The 18029-nt window shown below is 44.0% G+C and overlaps 1 long non-coding RNA gene across 2 annotated transcripts in view; it reads left to right on the plus strand.

Annotated features, from left to right (window-relative positions):
- Positions 1 to 4075: 4075 nt before the first annotated feature.
- The window catches only part of LOC106730067, a 58952-nt gene continuing 44998 nt past the window's right edge, over positions 4076 to 18029 (plus strand). The window contains exons 1-2 of one of the 2 annotated variants that reach the window (XR_001366497.2): positions 4076 to 4478; positions 5432 to 5521. This is a non-coding gene — a long non-coding RNA (uncharacterized LOC106730067). The remainder of the gene's footprint in view (positions 4479 to 5431; positions 5522 to 18029) is intronic. The other variant, XR_001366496.2, reaches the window with a different exon arrangement.

Here is an 18029-nt window from a genome sequence, read left to right on the forward strand (position 1 = left end):
ACCTGGGTGGAGAAAGTGCCTCCTGGTCTCCTGTAGGGGCTGCTTCTGTGTCTGATGCTGCTTCCGCAGGCTCTTCCATTTTGAAGTCTTTGTTTCCAGAAAACCCTTATCAACATACAGTGCACCTGAGTGTAAACACACTGGCCCATTAGCAGCCAGTGTGCCCCAGCTCCCATGGGTGTCTCTAGTTCTGTGTCTCCAGCATCTAGAACAGAGCTTGAAACATGGTGCTTACACAATATTAGTTGAATGAATGAATGAATGAAAGAAAGAAAGAAAGGATCACCTTAAGAGAAGAAGAGGGAGGAACAAAGATGTGGGCAAGAGTCTGAGGAAATGTCAGACTTCTTTAACAAAAGAACCAAAGGCCTGCATTGCAAATGCCTGGGTTGGGGTGAAGTCCCTAATTCACGAGGGGCAAACACGTGCCCTTGGTTTAACAAGCACACAGCCTCGACCTTCCAGCCACTGAGCAGCCTTGGCCTTTGGGCCTCTGGCAGCACTTTCCTCACCAAGAGATGGAAGCACGTGGATGCCTCTTACATTTATAAAGCCATCATGGAGCAGACCTTCAGTGAGCGCTTGCTCTGTCCTGGACACCGCTGGGACTGACGAACAAAACAGACTTCTGGCTTTGAGAACTCAGTAAGCTGGCAATACCGGCTGGCAAGTAGAAACCCCATCACGAACAGGCAAATGCAGTCCCTCTCCAGGTAGGGTCAGGGCTTCTCCTGCCTCCCCCAACCCCTACCACACGCTCCCTTTCATCTCTTTGGGGCCCTGGGCCAGGCCTCACCTCCAGAAGAGTCTTCTTGGGCCTGAGATTGAGACAGAAAGGAGAAGGAGAGGAGGGAGAGATAACAAGTACAGGTCACCCTGCAAGTCATTTTATTTCGTCTACAGAAATTCATTCCCCTGGAGCCCCCAGGACAGCCCAGCCCCAGACCTGTCTGCCACCCCCATCGCCACTCAGCCAGGCCCTCCAGCCCTTGCTCAAAAGCCTTCTTCCCACATTTGCTAAGAGAAGAATCCAAGAGGCCGAGGGGTTTAGGAGCAAGGGATGGGCTGTCCCCCTAAGCTGCCCAGCCTCCCCATCAGGGGAGGTGACCTGGAGGCCACCCGAGGGAGTTGCTCCGGGTGCTGTAAGTCCACCTGCATTCTGGATAAACAGCACGTCATCTGTCTGTTTTTCGTTTATAATTGTTAAATTGCCTTTGCTCAGCCCACCTTTGGGCCCCTTCCCTCTCCAGAGTCCTGGGTCCAGATGTGTACATTACACCACCTTGCATGTGCTCAGAAGAAAAACTCGAAATAAAGGCTTTCTTTCAGACCGTGGGAGCTCCACAGACCCCCAGTTCTCTAAAGAGCCAGCAAGGAAAATGCCTTTTTTTTTTTCCAAACTGGACATTTGAAAAGCTGGAGATAGAAAATAAAAATTTTTAGTCTCACTCCAGAGAGAACCATTTGTATTATTTTATAGACACACAAAACACCTGTACAAATTTTGGATCATCGTGGACATAACTCTTGGAATTTGTTTTCTTCCTCTTAATAATCCTACCAGGCACATTTATTTCCCCAGTCAGTACTTGTGCTCCTACCACTGGCTTTTAAGGGCTGTAGAACATTCCATCAGGTAGACTGACCATTATTTTGGTACTACAAGTCCCTGCTGTTGGACCTTAAAATTGTTTCCACTTTTTTGCTATGATAAATTACACTATAATAAACATGTTGAACATAAAATCTCTTTTTTGCCTCTCTGGCAAGTCCCTTAGGATAAATTCCTAGAAGTGAAATAGCTGTAACAAGAGGAATAAAACATAAAGTGTGTATTTTATACACACTGAGAGTGGCTATGTGTTAAATTGTCCACCCTAAACTGTACTTAGAGGCCTCCCCTGATGGCCCCATTTATAGTTATCTCTTCGTCTATAAATTCCTATTTCATTGATTCATTTATTCATTCATGCCACAAATATATATCAAGGAGTGCCAAAGTGGGACGGCCTCCTGCTGTAAGATGCACCAGGTTCTTACTATACATTTCTTTGTATCTAATATAGGACATGTATATCTGTCTCTAAATATTAGGCTCTAGAGGTGTAGAGGAGGCACCTCTTAGGGTCTTCTGCTGGGCCTTAGAATTAAATTGACACAAGACTGAATAACTGGAGGAAGGCATACACACTTATTTAATATAAGTTTACATGCCACAGGAGCCCTCATTAAAAAATGAAGACCCAAAGAAGTGGGGAAACCTAAATGCTTTTAAACTCGGCTGAACAAAGAGGCAGCTGTGGAAATGGAACTAAAATGTGTGGGGAGGCTAAAGGAAGATGAATTCTTTTAACAAAACTGTTGGTGCAGATTTCTCTCAGCCTTGACTCCCCATCCCTGATGATAAGAATGTTTCTTTTCTCCTGGTACTAGGAGGGCATCTTTCACCTGGAAGTTGTATCTCCTGTTTTTAGGGAGAAAAGAGGAGATCAAAACACCCTTCTTGCATCTGCTGTTTTTCGGGTGCCTTTAGCTCACAATAATCCTCATGCTGAGCTGGCGTATTTTGGGCAGTAGGTTCTGCAACTCTCCCAAGGGTTGGAGGTCTTATGGCCCCTGGCGTCTAGCATGGTGCTGCCCACAATGTAAGTGGTAAGATCAGAGGGTTTAAGTAGTCACTCTCAGAAAGGAAGTTTTATATACATTATAGATATACACGTTTTGGGAGCATTTCCCTGAGAATTCTGACATGCGTCTTAACTCTTGACCAAGGAGCGGCGAAGCCTGGGTGCCAGTTTGAGAACTGCCTCTCGCAGCGGACTTTGAGGAAGTCTCTGAATATCTCTGGGCTCAGATTCCTTGTCTGTGTAGAACTGAAGCCTCATCTGTCTGGCCTGGGTCTCTCGGGCTTGTTCTGAGGATGAAAGGAGTCGCTGTATGCAGAAGGATGTCAGAATCTATTAGAATTGGCTGCGTGCTCTCCAGATGTAAGGCAGTAGAGTGAAAGGCATTTGTTTTAATAATTAGAGCAGAGACTCTTCCGACAGGCCTTCATTTCTCCCATAGACTGTGCCTGTTGCCCAGTGGCCTCGTTCAGCATGTGTCCACTCCTTTGTGAACGTCAGTGGCCTCCACCTGACGGACGTTCAGAGGACGAGTGTACGTGCCCCCTCCCTCAGCCCCGCCCCCAGGTGGATGATTGAGAAGGCCTGGGGGCGATTCTGCTGCAGGTGTAACTTGGTCCGCCCAGAGGCTCCCGGCGTCCCGTGGCTGTGCCTGCTCTCCGTCCTCAGGCGTTCGGAGGACACCCCCGCCGAAGGCGCGCAGGCAGGCGGCTCTGAGGGCAGAGCGGCCAGCCTTGCTTAGCGTGGAGGGGACACGTGTCCAAATGGAGCACCAGACCCCAGGCCTCGCTCCAGAGGGACAGTTCCCGGCTCGCTGGGCAAATGTACCCACCTCGGGCAAGGTAGGTGGAGCTTGTATTTTTCAAGTCGACCACATGTCTTCAATTCCTCCTATTTTACTGAGAAATATAATTTAAATGCCTTATATATTAATTCATGAGCCTCCTGGTTTGATTCAGGTAATGAAACTTGAAGTGCTTATTACGGGGGGCTTCTGTGGTGTGTACCAGAGTCCTTAATGTGCTGACTAACCACTCCCGGACGGGGGGTTCAGGCTTCAATGCAGATGCTAACTAACCACCCCTGAGGTGTACACGGAAGCTCCGGCTCTTTGCCGTCCATACTGACTGCTTTCAAGTAAATGAGCACCTGCTAGCATCGCCTCCTGCAGCCCTGATGCTCCATTTCAACGCCGCCGGAAGAAGCCGGTGGTCATGGAGCCTCTACCGAATACCAGTGCTCTGAGAAACGAGGAATTACGGCTCGAGACCGCACTGTGTATTCGCAGGGTCCGGTCAGAGGAGAGGCAATCCCACCCTAGTGGCCGAGGCGGCCCACCGGTGGGGGAGGGGGGCAGGGAGGACCCGCGCAGTTCGCGTAAGCGAGGGGCCGACGGAGGTCCCGCCCGGCTCCGCCCCTCGCAGGGCGTGGCCGTAGCACCGCCCGCGGCTTCCGGCGCGCACGCGGAGGAGGGCGTGGGGACGAGGGCGTGCTCCGCGCCTGCGCTGGCGTCCGGCGTCCTCCACTTCCATTCCCGGCGGAGGCGGTGCGGGCAGCCGGGGTCCCGGGGGTTCCGGACCGTACTGCCGCGCGCCCCGCGTCTCAGCCTCTGCCTCCGCACACCCCAGGCCGCCCGGCCACGCGCACTGCCCGGGAAGTGCCGCTGCCCTCACCCTGAGTAACTTCAGTGCTGGCTAATTGGAAGACACCAGCCTCGGGCTGCTGATCTTTCTGGAAAGTTTTAACTGTGAAGGAGAAAGAAAACGTCTTAGCTTCAGAAGACAGGCGTGCCTGGAGGGGATGGCAGACAGGTCGACCGGCCTGGCTTTCTAAGAAGTGGAGAGGAGGCTGGAGGTGAGAAAGGTTCAAAGGTTGAGAGGAGACTCGTTTTACTTTGTTCACAGCGTCTCTCAAGCTCCCAGCTCCCGACCCCCGAGTTTCCCGTCTGGACGTCTGAAAACCTGAGCTGACTTGATTAACCCCCAGTTCCCAGCGGGCCCCTTTTCTCCCTGAGGCTGTGTCTGGGGAGCCAGGGATAGAGAATATTTTCATCCGTCCCGGTCCGTCTTCACGTCACTCAGCGTCACGTGATTTTTAATAGGCAGGGGAGGGTGCGCTGTAAAATCCCCGAGTAAGCACCTGAGACAATGGGGGCCGCGCCAGCCCGGAGAAGGGAGGGACTCAAACCCTCAGGCTCCTCGCACCTCTCATGAGGTCACCTAGTCTGTCCCTGTACCCCAGCAACTGTTCCTAAACCACGGCAAATGACTGGCGACTTTTCCGCTCAGGGGTTCTTGCAGGGAAGGTGTCCTCCCTTTCCCTGATGGCATGTTGTAAGTCACTCAGACACAGACGGGCTGACTGCAGGATGCGCCTCTGCAGCCGCCTGAGCCATCTCAGGCTCCAGGCCGGTGACAGCCCCCCTCGCTGCCCCTCATAATTTAAGCATGATTCAGCCACGACCCACTAGATAAATCGGCATCCTTTTCCCATAGGTGCACACATCCTGCCGTTTCTTTTTCTCTGGAGAACCCTGACTAATGCGGGCCACCTCCCACCATGACTGGAACTCCTTTTTCTCTAATAAGAGCTCTCTTTGGGAGAGCGCAGTAAGAATAGAGAAGCCCTCATTAGGGCTGTCCACAGGAGCAGTGACTGGATGAACCCTAATTACTGCACCTGAATTATTCTTTTCTCCTTGCAAAGGAAGGAATCTCTAAGGTCCTTATTAAAACGTACAAAACTTCTAAAGAATGGTAAATTGCGAATGCTTGAGTCTTTTTTTTTTTTTTTTTTTTCATTGACAGGAGCATAAGTAGGTCCTGAGGGTATCTGAACCCCAACCAGGTCAGTCCTGTCCAGCTTCACCCAGCGCAGTTCTTGGAAGGGAAGAAGTGGTGAGTAGTAACTCATGCTTATAGAGTACTTTATACTATACTAAGTGCTTTCATATTTATTAGTGTCTTTGATCTTCAGACCCACCCCCATTGAGGTAAGCATTAGCTCACATCTTTGGACAGGACAAGTCAGAAAATGAGAGGGAAGGTGGGAAAAGCATTTGAAAAACATAGGAAGGAGGACCCGGTTGTTGGTTCATTCATGCACTCATTGCACAGGTATTTATTGCTTACCGCAGTGTGTCAGATATGCTAGAAGCTGGGGAAACGGCAGTGAATGAGGCAGTCATGGTCCAAATCTTTACAGAGCTTAGAGTTCAGCAGACATTTCTTCAACACCTGCCCTGGTAAGACACTGTTGGCAAAGTCCAAGTGTGTCAACCCAGCTTAATGGAAGGCTTTCCAAGTCTGAAAGGCGCCGTTCTGTGAGCTTCCTTATCATCTCTAGCTTACCTCTACCACTGTAGTGATCACTCTCCCTTCCGTGGTGATTGCCTGTTTTATCTCTCTCCCCCTTTTGGCTTCAGAACTCCCCAAAGGCAGGATCGTTCTCTGCCTAGCCCAGCACACTTTCTGGCCCACAGTTCTGAAGGTGGAGTTCTCCACTGATAACCTACTGTGCGCCAAGCAGTGTCAGTAGCTGAGGCTGCAGAGGGGGGAAAAAGCCAGGTCCTCTCCTCCAGAGATTTGGAGTCTAGTGGGAAGAAAGACAAATAAAGAAGCAAATATTTTGATGTAATCAGTTTTGAGGGGAATGGATAGGTGCTCATGCAGCACAGAGGAGGAGATGCTTGGAAAGTTCAGGAATAATGAGAAGAAACTTCAGACAGAAGGGCATTTGGCACAGAGTAAGTAGCATGAGCTCCGGGGCATGAGGGAACAGGCTGCCAGGGGCTTGGCTTGGCTGCAGGGTAGGAGGCGTCTGGCTAATGGAGGAAGATGGGGCTGGACACCCTGTCAAAGGCTGCAGGCTGGCAAGCACGGGGTGGGGTAGGGATGGTGGGCAAGGACACTCGGCACTCGTGGACAGGACTGAATCATTTTTGCCCTTTAACCTCATGGCAGAAAAAAATGTCCCTCAGACATAAAATCACAAAATGCTTGTGTAGAGAGCAAACTCAGAAGTTATTTAGTCCAGTTGTCATTGGATTCAGAGGTGATTTACCCAAGGTCACAAATGCTATGGTAGAGATCAGACACAAGAAGTCTGGTCGTTTTCACTGACATCCCACATCCTCAGGCAATGCCTGCACTTTGATCTTCTCAAGAAGAGCTTTCAACCAACCCTTGTTTTTCTAAAATGCTAGCCTCTCTAGCTCCATTAGAATTTTTGCCTTGTTTATAGAAAACGCTCAGAAACTTTCTAGTGTGTCAGCAACTTACTCTTTAATAATTCAGGAAAAAAATTTTTTTTGTCCTATACTTGCAACTTTTCTGGAATTTTGAGATCATTAAAAAGCCAATAGAAATAATGGTTAATATTTCCTCTTCTTTTAAGAGGACACCAGTCAGATGGTTAATATATTAGTTTGCTAGGGCTGCAATAACAGAATACCACAGGCTTAAACAACAGAAATGTATTTTCTTACTGTTCTGGAGGCTGGAAATGTAAAATCAAGGTGCTGGCCGGGCTGGTCTCCTCTGAGTCCTCTCTCTTTGGCTTGCAGACAGCCACCCTCTTGCTGCCCCTTCACATGGTCTTTTATCTGTGCACACACACCCCTGCCATTCCTTTGTATGTCCAAATTTCCTCTTCTTTTAAGGACACCAGTCAGATTGGATTAGGGCCCATCCTAATAGCCTCATTTTAACTCAGTCATTTCTGTAAAAGCCCCATGTCCAAATACAGTCACATTCTGAGGCACTGGGGGGTTAGAATTTCAACATATCAATTTGGGGGGAGACAGAATTCAGCCTGTAACACTTAATTTCTTCACTTTCCTATCGAGAGAGAGAGAGAGAGAGAGTCAAGTACCCTCTATTTTCTGGGGATTGGTAATGAGGACTCTGTGGAAGGCTCATCCCATGTCTTCAGCATCCAGCAGATGGATGCTTAGTGACTGAAAATCACACGTTGTTGTTTTGCCCCCCTGTGTCTTCACTACTGGATAGTGAGCTCTGATGGGCTCTGCGATGTCTGTGTCCCAGTGCCCAGCACAGGGTCTTGCACAAAGCGCACGTATTTTCAGTCGGTAAAGGTGTTCAATAGTCACATAACAGAGAATCAGAAGTTTTTTAAAGAAAACCTGAATAGTAAAGAACTAGATAATATTTAATCTTTTTTAATTAGTTAGAAATGCATACTCCGTACATGGGAAGTGCAAACCTATAAAGTCTCAGACCACGGTTTTTACATGTGCTTGAAATGTGATGAGTAATGGTCCCTGAAAACTCATAAAAATCCAGTAATAGCCCAATATTTCATGTATGAAAAAGCTCCCTAAATCACAGAGGCCTGTTGCTTGATGCGGCACAGTCAGTTTTCTTATCTAATTCTTGTTTTTGTTTCACATTCATGGTTATAAATGCACGTGCAGTCACACGAACAACAGCATCAATGTCTGGCTTCTACAGGAGATTCTCACAATGTAGGAGACCTGTCTGTCCAGCATCTTGCAAAACTCATCACGTCGCTATGCACAGGGGCATTCAAATCCTGAAATATCTCAGAAATTAGTCTATCGGTGATGCTTGTTATTTTTTACAGGTTTTGCTTAGTAATTACCCAGTCAGTGTTCCTCACACTCTGTTATTCTAGAGGCACTGGTTTCTCACATCTAAGGAGTAAAATGTAAAGTGCCTACACGAAGAATAAAACAATCAGAGTGGTAAAGAAAGAAAGGAAGGAAGGAAGGAAAAAAAAGAGGGGAGGGAGGGAAGGGAGGAAGTAAGAAAGAAATTCTAATTCCTTTACAGTGGGTCATGCATCTTAACTCAGCTACAGGGAAAGCCCAATTCATGCAAAAATAATTCTGTCTTTATTATTCTGGAATCCGGGGGTGTCTATGGTGATTTGAGCCCTCTTTTTCCGAAAGGAGATCAGCACATGTGTCTTACTTAATACATTCCTCTTGTTCTTACTTAAATGTTACATTAGTGACCGTATTTGATTGCAGTGTAACTTGGCTCAGGCCTCCTGCTGGGCTCTTACAGACCATTGTTAACATGGTCCCCTTCAGGGGCTGTAATTTGGGACTCAATTTGCCATGAAATTGTCCTGAGTGTCACCTTAGTAATCGAAGATCATGTGACCCGTGAAACACATTGAACTGAAAGATGGCACCTCTTGGAAATTAGCGTCAAATTGTCCCCGATAGTAAAAAGGCCCCTAGCCTTTGTGAAGTGAATGTTGCTGTACCTCAGAGATGGTGAGGGGTTAAGAGGAGGATGCTCCACCCACATGCCTTGATCTGGGCCTAGAGGTCACAACAGAACCTTCTCCAGTAAGTATCCCAAGGCTCGCACGCAGACTGGTCAGCCCAGCAACCCCTCTGGTTGATTCTGATTGCACTGACCTTCTTTTTAACCAAAATTTCACGTGTGGTCTAGCAAAGGATTTTTTTTTCTGAGTCTTGATATAGAGGCAGCTTAGATGTCAAATCTGACCAAAGAAAAGGCAGTTCGGCTGATTACTGGGGAAACAAATCATAAGCACAGTGAGATACCACTTCTCACCCATTTGGATGGCCAGTATTAGGAAGGAAAGAAAGGGAGGGAGGGAGAAAGTAACAGGTGTTAGCAAGGACATGAAGAAGTTGGAACCCTCGTGCATTGCAGACAGGGATGTAAAATGGTGCAGCTGCTCTGAAAAACAGTGTAGCAGTTCCTCAAAAAATTAAACATAGGATTATCATATGCAGTTCCACTCCTAGGTATGTACACAAAAGAACTGGAAGGACATACTTGAAAAGACATTTGTATCCCAGTGTATGTAGCAACATTATTCACAATAGCCGAAAGGTGGAAACAACCCAAATGTCCACTGAATGGATAAACAAAATGTGATATATATGGAACACACACACACTGGCATATTTGTTAGCCTTAAAAAGGAATTACGTTCTGATGTATGCTACAACACAGATGAACCTTAAGGCATTAGGCTAAGTGACATAAGGACAAATAGGGTATGATTCTACTTAGACCTAGAATAATCAAATTCATAGAGACAGGAAGTAAGATGGTGGTCACGGGAGGCTGCAGGGAGAGAGGAATGAAGGGTTATTATTTAATGGGTATAGAATTTCAGTTTTGCAGATGAAAAGAGTACTGGAGATTGGTTGAACAACAGTTGGAATATACACAATGTCATGGAACTGTACGTTTAAAAATAATTAAAATGGTAAATTGTTACACGTATTTTACTGTAATATCTTTTTAAAATGGTAATTTGGTTGTCAAAGTATTAGAATTTCAGGGTTACCTTAATTGTTTATGTGGACAGAAAAATAAATGTGTGACATCTGGGAGTGCCCTGAAAAGCCTAGGCATTAGGGTAGCTCCCTATCACTGTGTAGTAGGTAAGACAGCTCAAGACCAGAAGACCTTGGGGAGAAGCAGGCAGAACCAAAGAGATGGTGAGAAGGGGGATGCCTGCCTCTGGCCCTGGAAGGGTGTGCAGTGGTGACTTGCTCACCTTTGCCTGACAGCTCTAGCTCCAGAGAAGGCTGGCCCTGGTGCCTTTGTGTGTCCCAGAGGCTCTTTGGAAAACTTCAGCCAAATCAGCTCCTTTGCAGCCTTATTCTACAGCAGGTACTGTTGTTCCTTTTTTTCATGGTGACTCTCTTGATTCTGAATTTAGCCAAGCAGAGTGGAGTGGCCTGCCCTGGGGCCCTTTTATATGTTGCCTTCATTCTCACGTACGTCTTCCCCACCAACTCTTACCCTAGTACAAGACACAGGCAGCAACATTCTTCATAAGTCCTACAGGAGAGATCAGAGCCAATATTACCCTGACAATAATAGAACTTATAAGCAAGTCACAGCACACAGGCACTCTTAGATGATTCTACTGTAAAAAAAAATTCGCATGGTTTATCTGGTCATGTGGAGGGACCCAATACAGTATGATTGTGATGCTGTCTACAAATGTGAGAGTACTTTTAATGAAGCATAATCCTCTCGACAGGAGATGAAGTCAATATTTCTTACCCTATTATTGAAGGTATTTTATACTTTGACATCAACTCTTCCCAGTACACTGATTTCAAAAGAAGCTGTGAGAAGCTGACTTTGGACAGCTTCATGGGACTGTGGGACAAATATTGGGTCTAGGGCTTAACAATAGAGGCCTGATAATCCCCTCTACTTTGAGTTGTGACCCCAAGGGGCTGCACACTAGGAGGTAGGGTGAACTGGGGTAGACCGAAACTCAGCACAAAACATCTCAGTTCTTGAAATTGACTTAAGGTGATCCAGGATTGCTGCTTTGCCTAGCCAATAGAATATTTTCCTATGCATTATTTCAATAACCTTTTATATACAGTGTTCAACACTGAATTTTAAAAATCAGGCATACAGAAATAGAAACAACGTGAAGGAAAACCAAAAGAAACAACATATACTTCAAACAGTTACACAGAGCCCCAGATAATAGCTTGCATGATCAGATACAGACTTTCAAATAGATATGCTTCATATTCAGAAAGAAGAAAAACAAAAGTAAGAATTTGTACAGAAACTAGGATTTTTAAAAAAGAATTTCTGTACATAAAACATGACGTAGCTGAAATGAAGAACTAAGTGGTTAGGTTTAATAGCAGATTAGACTCAGCTGGAGAAAGAGCTAATAAACTGGAAGAAAATTCAGAAGGAAATACCCAGGAAGAAGTGACAGAGTCAGAAGAATGGAAAATAGAAGAGAGGGTAAAAGACAAGGGGACACAGAAAGGTTTAACATATATGGAATTAGAGCCTCTGAAGAAGCCAGAGAATGAGTCAGGAGCAATAGTTGAATAGATAGTTGCTGAGAATTTTCCATAACAGATAAAAGACATCACACCACCACCGGTTCCAGGAGACCTATCTTCAACTGGGTAAATGAGAAGAAACCCCAAATTGGATGTATCATAGTAAGACTGCTATAAAGGAAAAAGAAAGAGCTGTATAGAGAAGTAAAACAGATTATCAAAGAAGCAACAATAGAATAATAGCTGACTTCTCACCAGAAACTATGGAAGTTGAGGACAATGAACAAAATCCTCATAGTGCTGAATTAAAGCATCTGCCAGTGTAGACTTCCAGTGAAAGTTCTATACTTCAAAACTGAAGGTGAAATGAAGCCATTTTCAGACAAACAAGAGCTGACAGAATTCCTCATCAGCAGATCCACTGTTAAGAAAATACTAAAGGGAGTTCTTTAGGCAGGAGGGAAGTGATCCCAGATAGAAGTTCAGAAATGCAGGGAGAAACGAACAAGAGAAAGGGTAAACATGTGGGAAATCTAAGTGAACACTGATGATATAAGATAATAATCTCATGGGATTTAAAGTATACAAATACATAAGAAAGATAGTGTGCAAATCAGGAGAAATGAAATGAAGTTAAGAAATTCTAAGATTTTTGCATTTTCTGGGAGGAGAGTAAGAGAAAACATTAGACTTTGGTTAAGTCAAGGACACATACTGTAATTTTTTAGAAACCACTAAAAAGTAGTATGAGGGTGTAACTTCTAGCTAATGGAGTAAAAAAATGTAAGGAATCTAAAGGAAGACAAGAAAGGAATATAGGTCAGTTGATACAAATAGAAAGCACATAGTAGAAAGGTAGAGTTAAACCCAAATAAATCAGTAATTATATTAAACTAAAAGCTCCAATGAAAGAAGTTATAAGACAGGATTTTTAGGAAAAAACAGAAACTATCCATGCTATGTTGTTTACAAAAGATCTGAATGATAAAAAATAGTTTGAAATTAATAGGCTGGAAAAAGATAACTTTAAGTTTACTAGATAATGACAAACTGCTTATCAAAGTGGTTATATACATTTTACTCCCCAGTGTAGGAGTTTTTGTCATCTGTGTCCAGCTCAACATTTGTACTATCAGTTTTAAAAACTCATCTAGTCTGATGAATGCATAGTAATATTTTATTGTGGTTTAAATTTTCATTTCTCTGATTACTAATGTAGTTGAGCACAAGATCATGTGCTTTTTTTTGGCCATTTGGATTTCTTCTTTTGCCTGTTTAGATTTTCTGCTGTTTATTTGCCTTTTCTGTTAAGATGTATTAATGAGTTTATTAAACATTTGGATGCTAGTCTTTTCTAACTTCATGACTTGAATTTGCATGTTTAAGTGTTTTTTCGCCAAGTCTTGTATAAGAGGATCACATACTGATCACTAATTCAGAGCACAAACCACAGCCATAGGACAGTATCCAACATCCTGGGCTTGTCTGTAAATTGGTGTTTTAACTGAAACTTCATTAGACCATCGACTATTCTGTCAGCTCAGCTCCTTCTGGCTGTTAGGGTATATGGTAAGACTGGTGGATTTCATGGAGTTGAGCACGTTGCCATGTTCTTTGCTGTAAAATGAGTTCCTCAGTTAGAAGCAATGTTGTGTAGGATACCAGGAAAGTAAGTAAGGCATTCTTAAGTCCATGGATGGTGGATTCTGGAAGAGACATCATGGAGAAGGAAGGCTAATCATACAAATACACACACATATGTTTCACACGTATATTTGTAAGTATATATTTACATAAATATAGATTATAGAATACGTGTGTGTGTGTATTCTGTTGTGGTAAGAGCAAATAATTTTCCCTGTCATAATGAAAAATATTCAATATAATCAACCTCAATCCAGGTGGCTGGTTGGTCTCTCTAGGAAATACTGGACTTTTGGGGTCTCTGCTGTTGGCAGTAGCTTTTGGCAGACTAGGCATTCTGCACTGGCAGTAGCCAGATCATCCTTAGTGAGAGGGAATCCACCTTATTAAATCCATAAATAGTCTCTGTCCTTTCCTACATATCTATATAACTATCTATCGATCGATCGATCGATCAGTAGATAAATTTATTGATCACATGCCAGGGTGGCTGGGAAAAGAGACTGACTGGCATTCCCAAATAAATCATTCTATCCACCTGATTATTAAGAACTACCTTTGCAGTAGAAGCCCTTTTAAGGAGCTGTCAAATGGGACACGGGTATCTTCATATTCCACCTATCTCAAGAGGTACAGCCATATACCCTATACCCATATACCTTTTCCCTATAACTCTTTGTTACCAGTTTTCTAATATTTCCATCAAGCACCTGACCATATGGTCTAACCATTAGCCACGTCCTTGTATTAATGTAGATCTGTACCTCCGGCTGTTTTTTCATCCAGATAAAATGGAAAATCGGGCGTAGTTCTTGAAGTTCTGGCCATTGGGAGGATTTACTCTTGTTGTTTTCAAGAATGATCTTGCTGCTCTACTGCTTAGTCCACTTCTGGCTAAGGCCAGCATGTCATGAAGAACAGTCTGTAAAGCAGGCACTTTTTTCTCTTTCTCTGTCAATTGATCACAAAGAATCCCTGTAAGACCAAAAGTGTGAACTGATGGAGGCAGCAGTGCAGCAAGGATGGGTGTCATGGGAACCTGCACCTCCTCAGGGAACTGATTTGAGCCTTTATAACTTATTTGAACCTGGTATCTGTATACAGCATTTCCACTTGATGATGAATTGAATCTTCATATACCAAACTTAATGCCTTGATGAATTAGATAACACTCAGTTCATCTTGGGCAGCTCTGCTGTAAGTCAGATGCTAATTACAACAAAAAAATTATCTGCAAAAGAGGTAGTGCCTTTGCTCCTAAACTCTAGGGATCTTCATTGTGATTTTTGAATGAATGTCAAGGGTTCCATGCAGTGTCTCTGTTTTCCACAAAGATTTCAAACACCCAGGTGGCAGAGCAGCCTGCGTTGGAGCTTGGGACTCAGAGCCTTCTCTTGCTCTGGTCCAGCTTAAAACTGACAGCCTTAGAGGTTATTTGGTAAGTGGATTGAAGTAGAACCATCAAATGCGGTACCACCACCTCAAAAATCAAGGAAGTCCACAAAGTGCTGTGCCATGCTCTTAGTGACAGGTTCTGTTAGGTGCAGCAACTCGCCTTTCACTTTGGAGAGAATAACCCCCAATCCTCTACATTATTGTAACTCAGAAACTTCGCTTTTGTAGTAGGTCCCACTCTCTGGCAGATACAGACTTACAAAATCACTGAAGCTGCTTTCCACCACGTTAGTTTAGTATGATATCATCAATGTAGTGGACCGTTGTGATGTTCTGTGATCAAGATCTGCAAAGGCTAGATTTTGGCAGGAGAACTGACAGCCCACAGGCAAAATGGTGAAGGTGTACTGCTGGCTCTACCAGGTGAAAGCAAACTGCTCTGGTGGTCCTTGCAAATTGATAACAGAAAAAATTAATGATTGTCTGAAGTCAAAACATTCCGACTGCCACATTGTCTTTGCTACTCATTATAATTATTGTTCCTACCTTGTCTCTGGAGGTTTAAGTGCTACCTCTCTGGGATCTCATCTTTCCCAGTGAAACTAGAGAATGGGTTCAGTACTGGCACCTCATCATCCTCTCTGGATCTGAAGAGCAGAGCCCCCAGGGTTTTTCAAGGCACTCTTGGTGTAGTGATGCTCCCCTCACTACAGCGCTTTTTGGTGTTAATAACAGGGGTGTCTCCTGAGGGATATTATGGAGATGGGATGGTTATGGGAATGTGGTAGCACATGAAAGATATTACAAAACTTTTAATCTCAAATCGTTGCATTCTTTCCTCTTCATCATACCAGGGAAGTTCTGACATCTCAACCTCATTGAATGAGACAGCTGAATCTAGGTTTCAGTCAACCAAGCAATCAAATTGTTACAGCCACTCTCAGCTCTCAGGTTAAAACATTAAATCCACAGTTTCTGCTATGTGCACCCATATTGAAAAATTCAGCTTGATTTAGCATTATATTCCCTCTTCCTTGCCCTAATGACTTTAGACTTAATTCCTGCACATATTGCTCAAGATACATAAGCTATTTCTTCCTGAGGTAGTCCCCATATGGTGTTTGCGGTCTGACTGTAGTTCTGCATCTGGGGGTAACGAAAGGTGGTAGCGGGGTGCCTGGGGAGGGAGAGGAGCATTCCTTGTCGGTCAGTTGCTTCTGATGACATGACTACAGGCTCTCCAATCAAAGGGAAACAAGTCTCTTCAGACACGGGAGGAGGAGCTGCTTTCTTTGGTGAGGAAGCTCAGGGCTATTTGGAAATTCAAGGTGGTCAGATTTGTCCAATTATATACAAACATACCTTTTAAAATATGCTCCTTCCCCTCAATGCCATGTCTTTTATGTAAGAGACTGGGTGGGGCTCCAGATTCAACTTTCATGGAACTCTGCCCACAATTACAAGAAACAATCCTGCTAGGATTGCCCCGGGAGTTTTCTGTTTCTCCAATTGTTATCTTGAAAAGAGACTTTAGAACACTAAGCTTGTTGTTTTTAAAATTTTGATCTCTCCAGCACAGTCAGAAAAAGTCATCCCAATCCACAACCATTATAGGCCTCATTACTACACTGCCAGTCAGATTCACTAGCAACCTCTTCTTAAAGCCTTTCTTCAGTAGGCACTTTATCCCAGAGAAGCACAGGTGACAATGAGTAGTTAAGACGCCTCTGCATTCCGCAGACTAACAGTACCTGTTTCGACCAGCAGTGAGTTCTTCACTGTTCAAGTTGAAATAAGTCAACTCCACATATCAGAATCACAGGTCTACTTCCTAGAATCTCACTCAAGACACCAACTATACATGTTGAGGTACATTCTGGAAAACAGAAGGGGCTCAATACTGGAAACTGTTTACCAAAGTACTGGGAGGAAGGAGCAAAAAGAGAAAGAAGTGATAATCCAAAATGTAGGAACCACAGAAAGCAGCCACCACTTACTCCTGAGACTGGAGAAGCAAGATGTAGAAAGTCGTGTTGCCAGAGCCCAGGAGCTTCTCACAGCTTGGAGTGTGCTGTGTTCACTGAGGGTGGAGCAGCATGGCAGGTGCTAGGACTGCGGGAGAGAGTCTGCTGTAGCTGCTGCTGAGCCAGTTAATGAGATGTAGCCATTTCCAGAGACCCTGTAAGAAGCTAAAAGAATGAAAGATCAAGGTCAAGAGGGAGGGAGGGAGGAAAGGGGTGAGAGGTAGAGGCAGAGGGGAAGAGAGAGGTGAAAGAAAGGGGAGGGGTAGGGAGGGATAGGGTGAGAGGAGGAGGAGGAAAGAAGAAGGAAGGAAGAGGATAGCTTCGCACCTCCTGACATTCCATAACATCTACTGTTGGAAGGACCTAATAGGAAGCCAGCTGGAAAGGGAACCTGGGAATTGTAGTTTGAAGACTCTAAGACAAGGATTCCAGCACAGAGTACAGAAGGGCAAAACGGGATGAGAGACAGTAGTCCAAAACTGGCACCATACCAGTTGTCCCTGCATCGTTTATTGGAGCCTGTCCTTTTCCCATTACTTTGTAGGATATTTTTGTCCTCTTTTAAGTGTCCATATACGTATGGAGCTATTACAGAGTATCTAGACTCCTCTGGCAATCTGTTTGCTAACCCCGTCTTTATTGTTTGCTGTAACTTCATCATATATCTCAGTATCTGATAGGGCATGTCATCCCACCATGATCTTCAAAATTATTTTGGTCAGTTTTGAGCCTTTCAATTTCCTTATTCATTTTAGAATAAACTTGTCTGTTTCCATAAAATAAAATTTGTTGGGATTGGGGTTAGGATTGCATTAAGTCTATAAATCAGTTTTGGTAGAATTGGCATCTTAACAGTGTTGTCTTCCAGATCAGGAACTTGGCATCTCTTTCTGTTGAAGCTTTATTTAATGTTATCAATAAAGTCAACATTTTTTCTTTATTAGAGTCTTATACATCTTTGTTTCATTTATAATTACTTAAGGGTTTTTTATATGCTATGTGCAAATGGTATCATGTGTGAAATTTCACTTTCTGTTTATTGCTGGTATATAGAAATAGAATTGATTACGAAAATTTTTTTAGTGAAGTACAGTCAGTTGCAATGCATCAGTTTCTGGTGTACAGCACAATGTCCCAGTCATGCATGTACATACATATATTTGTTTTCATACTCTTTTTCATTAAAGGTTATTACAAGATATTGAACATAGATCCCTGTGCTATACAGAAGAAACTTTTTAAAATCTACTTTTATATATAGTGGCTAACATTTGCAAATCTCAGACTCCCAAATTTATCCCTTCCCATTCCCTTTTCCCAGTAACCATAAGATTGTTTACTATGTCTGTGAGTCTGTTGCTGTTTTTCAGATAAATTCATAGTGTCTTTTCTTTCTTTCTTTCTTTCTTTTTTAAGATTCCACATATGAGTGGTATCGTATGGTATTTTTCTTCCTCTTTCTGGCTTACTTCACTTAGAATGATGATCTCCAAGTCCGTCCATGTTGTTGCAGATGGCATTATTTTATTACTTTTT

The sequence above is a fragment of the Camelus ferus genome, chromosome 23 (genome assembly GCF_009834535.1).
Source record: "Camelus ferus isolate YT-003-E chromosome 23, BCGSAC_Cfer_1.0, whole genome shotgun sequence".
NCBI lineage: Eukaryota > Metazoa > Chordata > Mammalia > Artiodactyla > Camelidae > Camelus > Camelus ferus.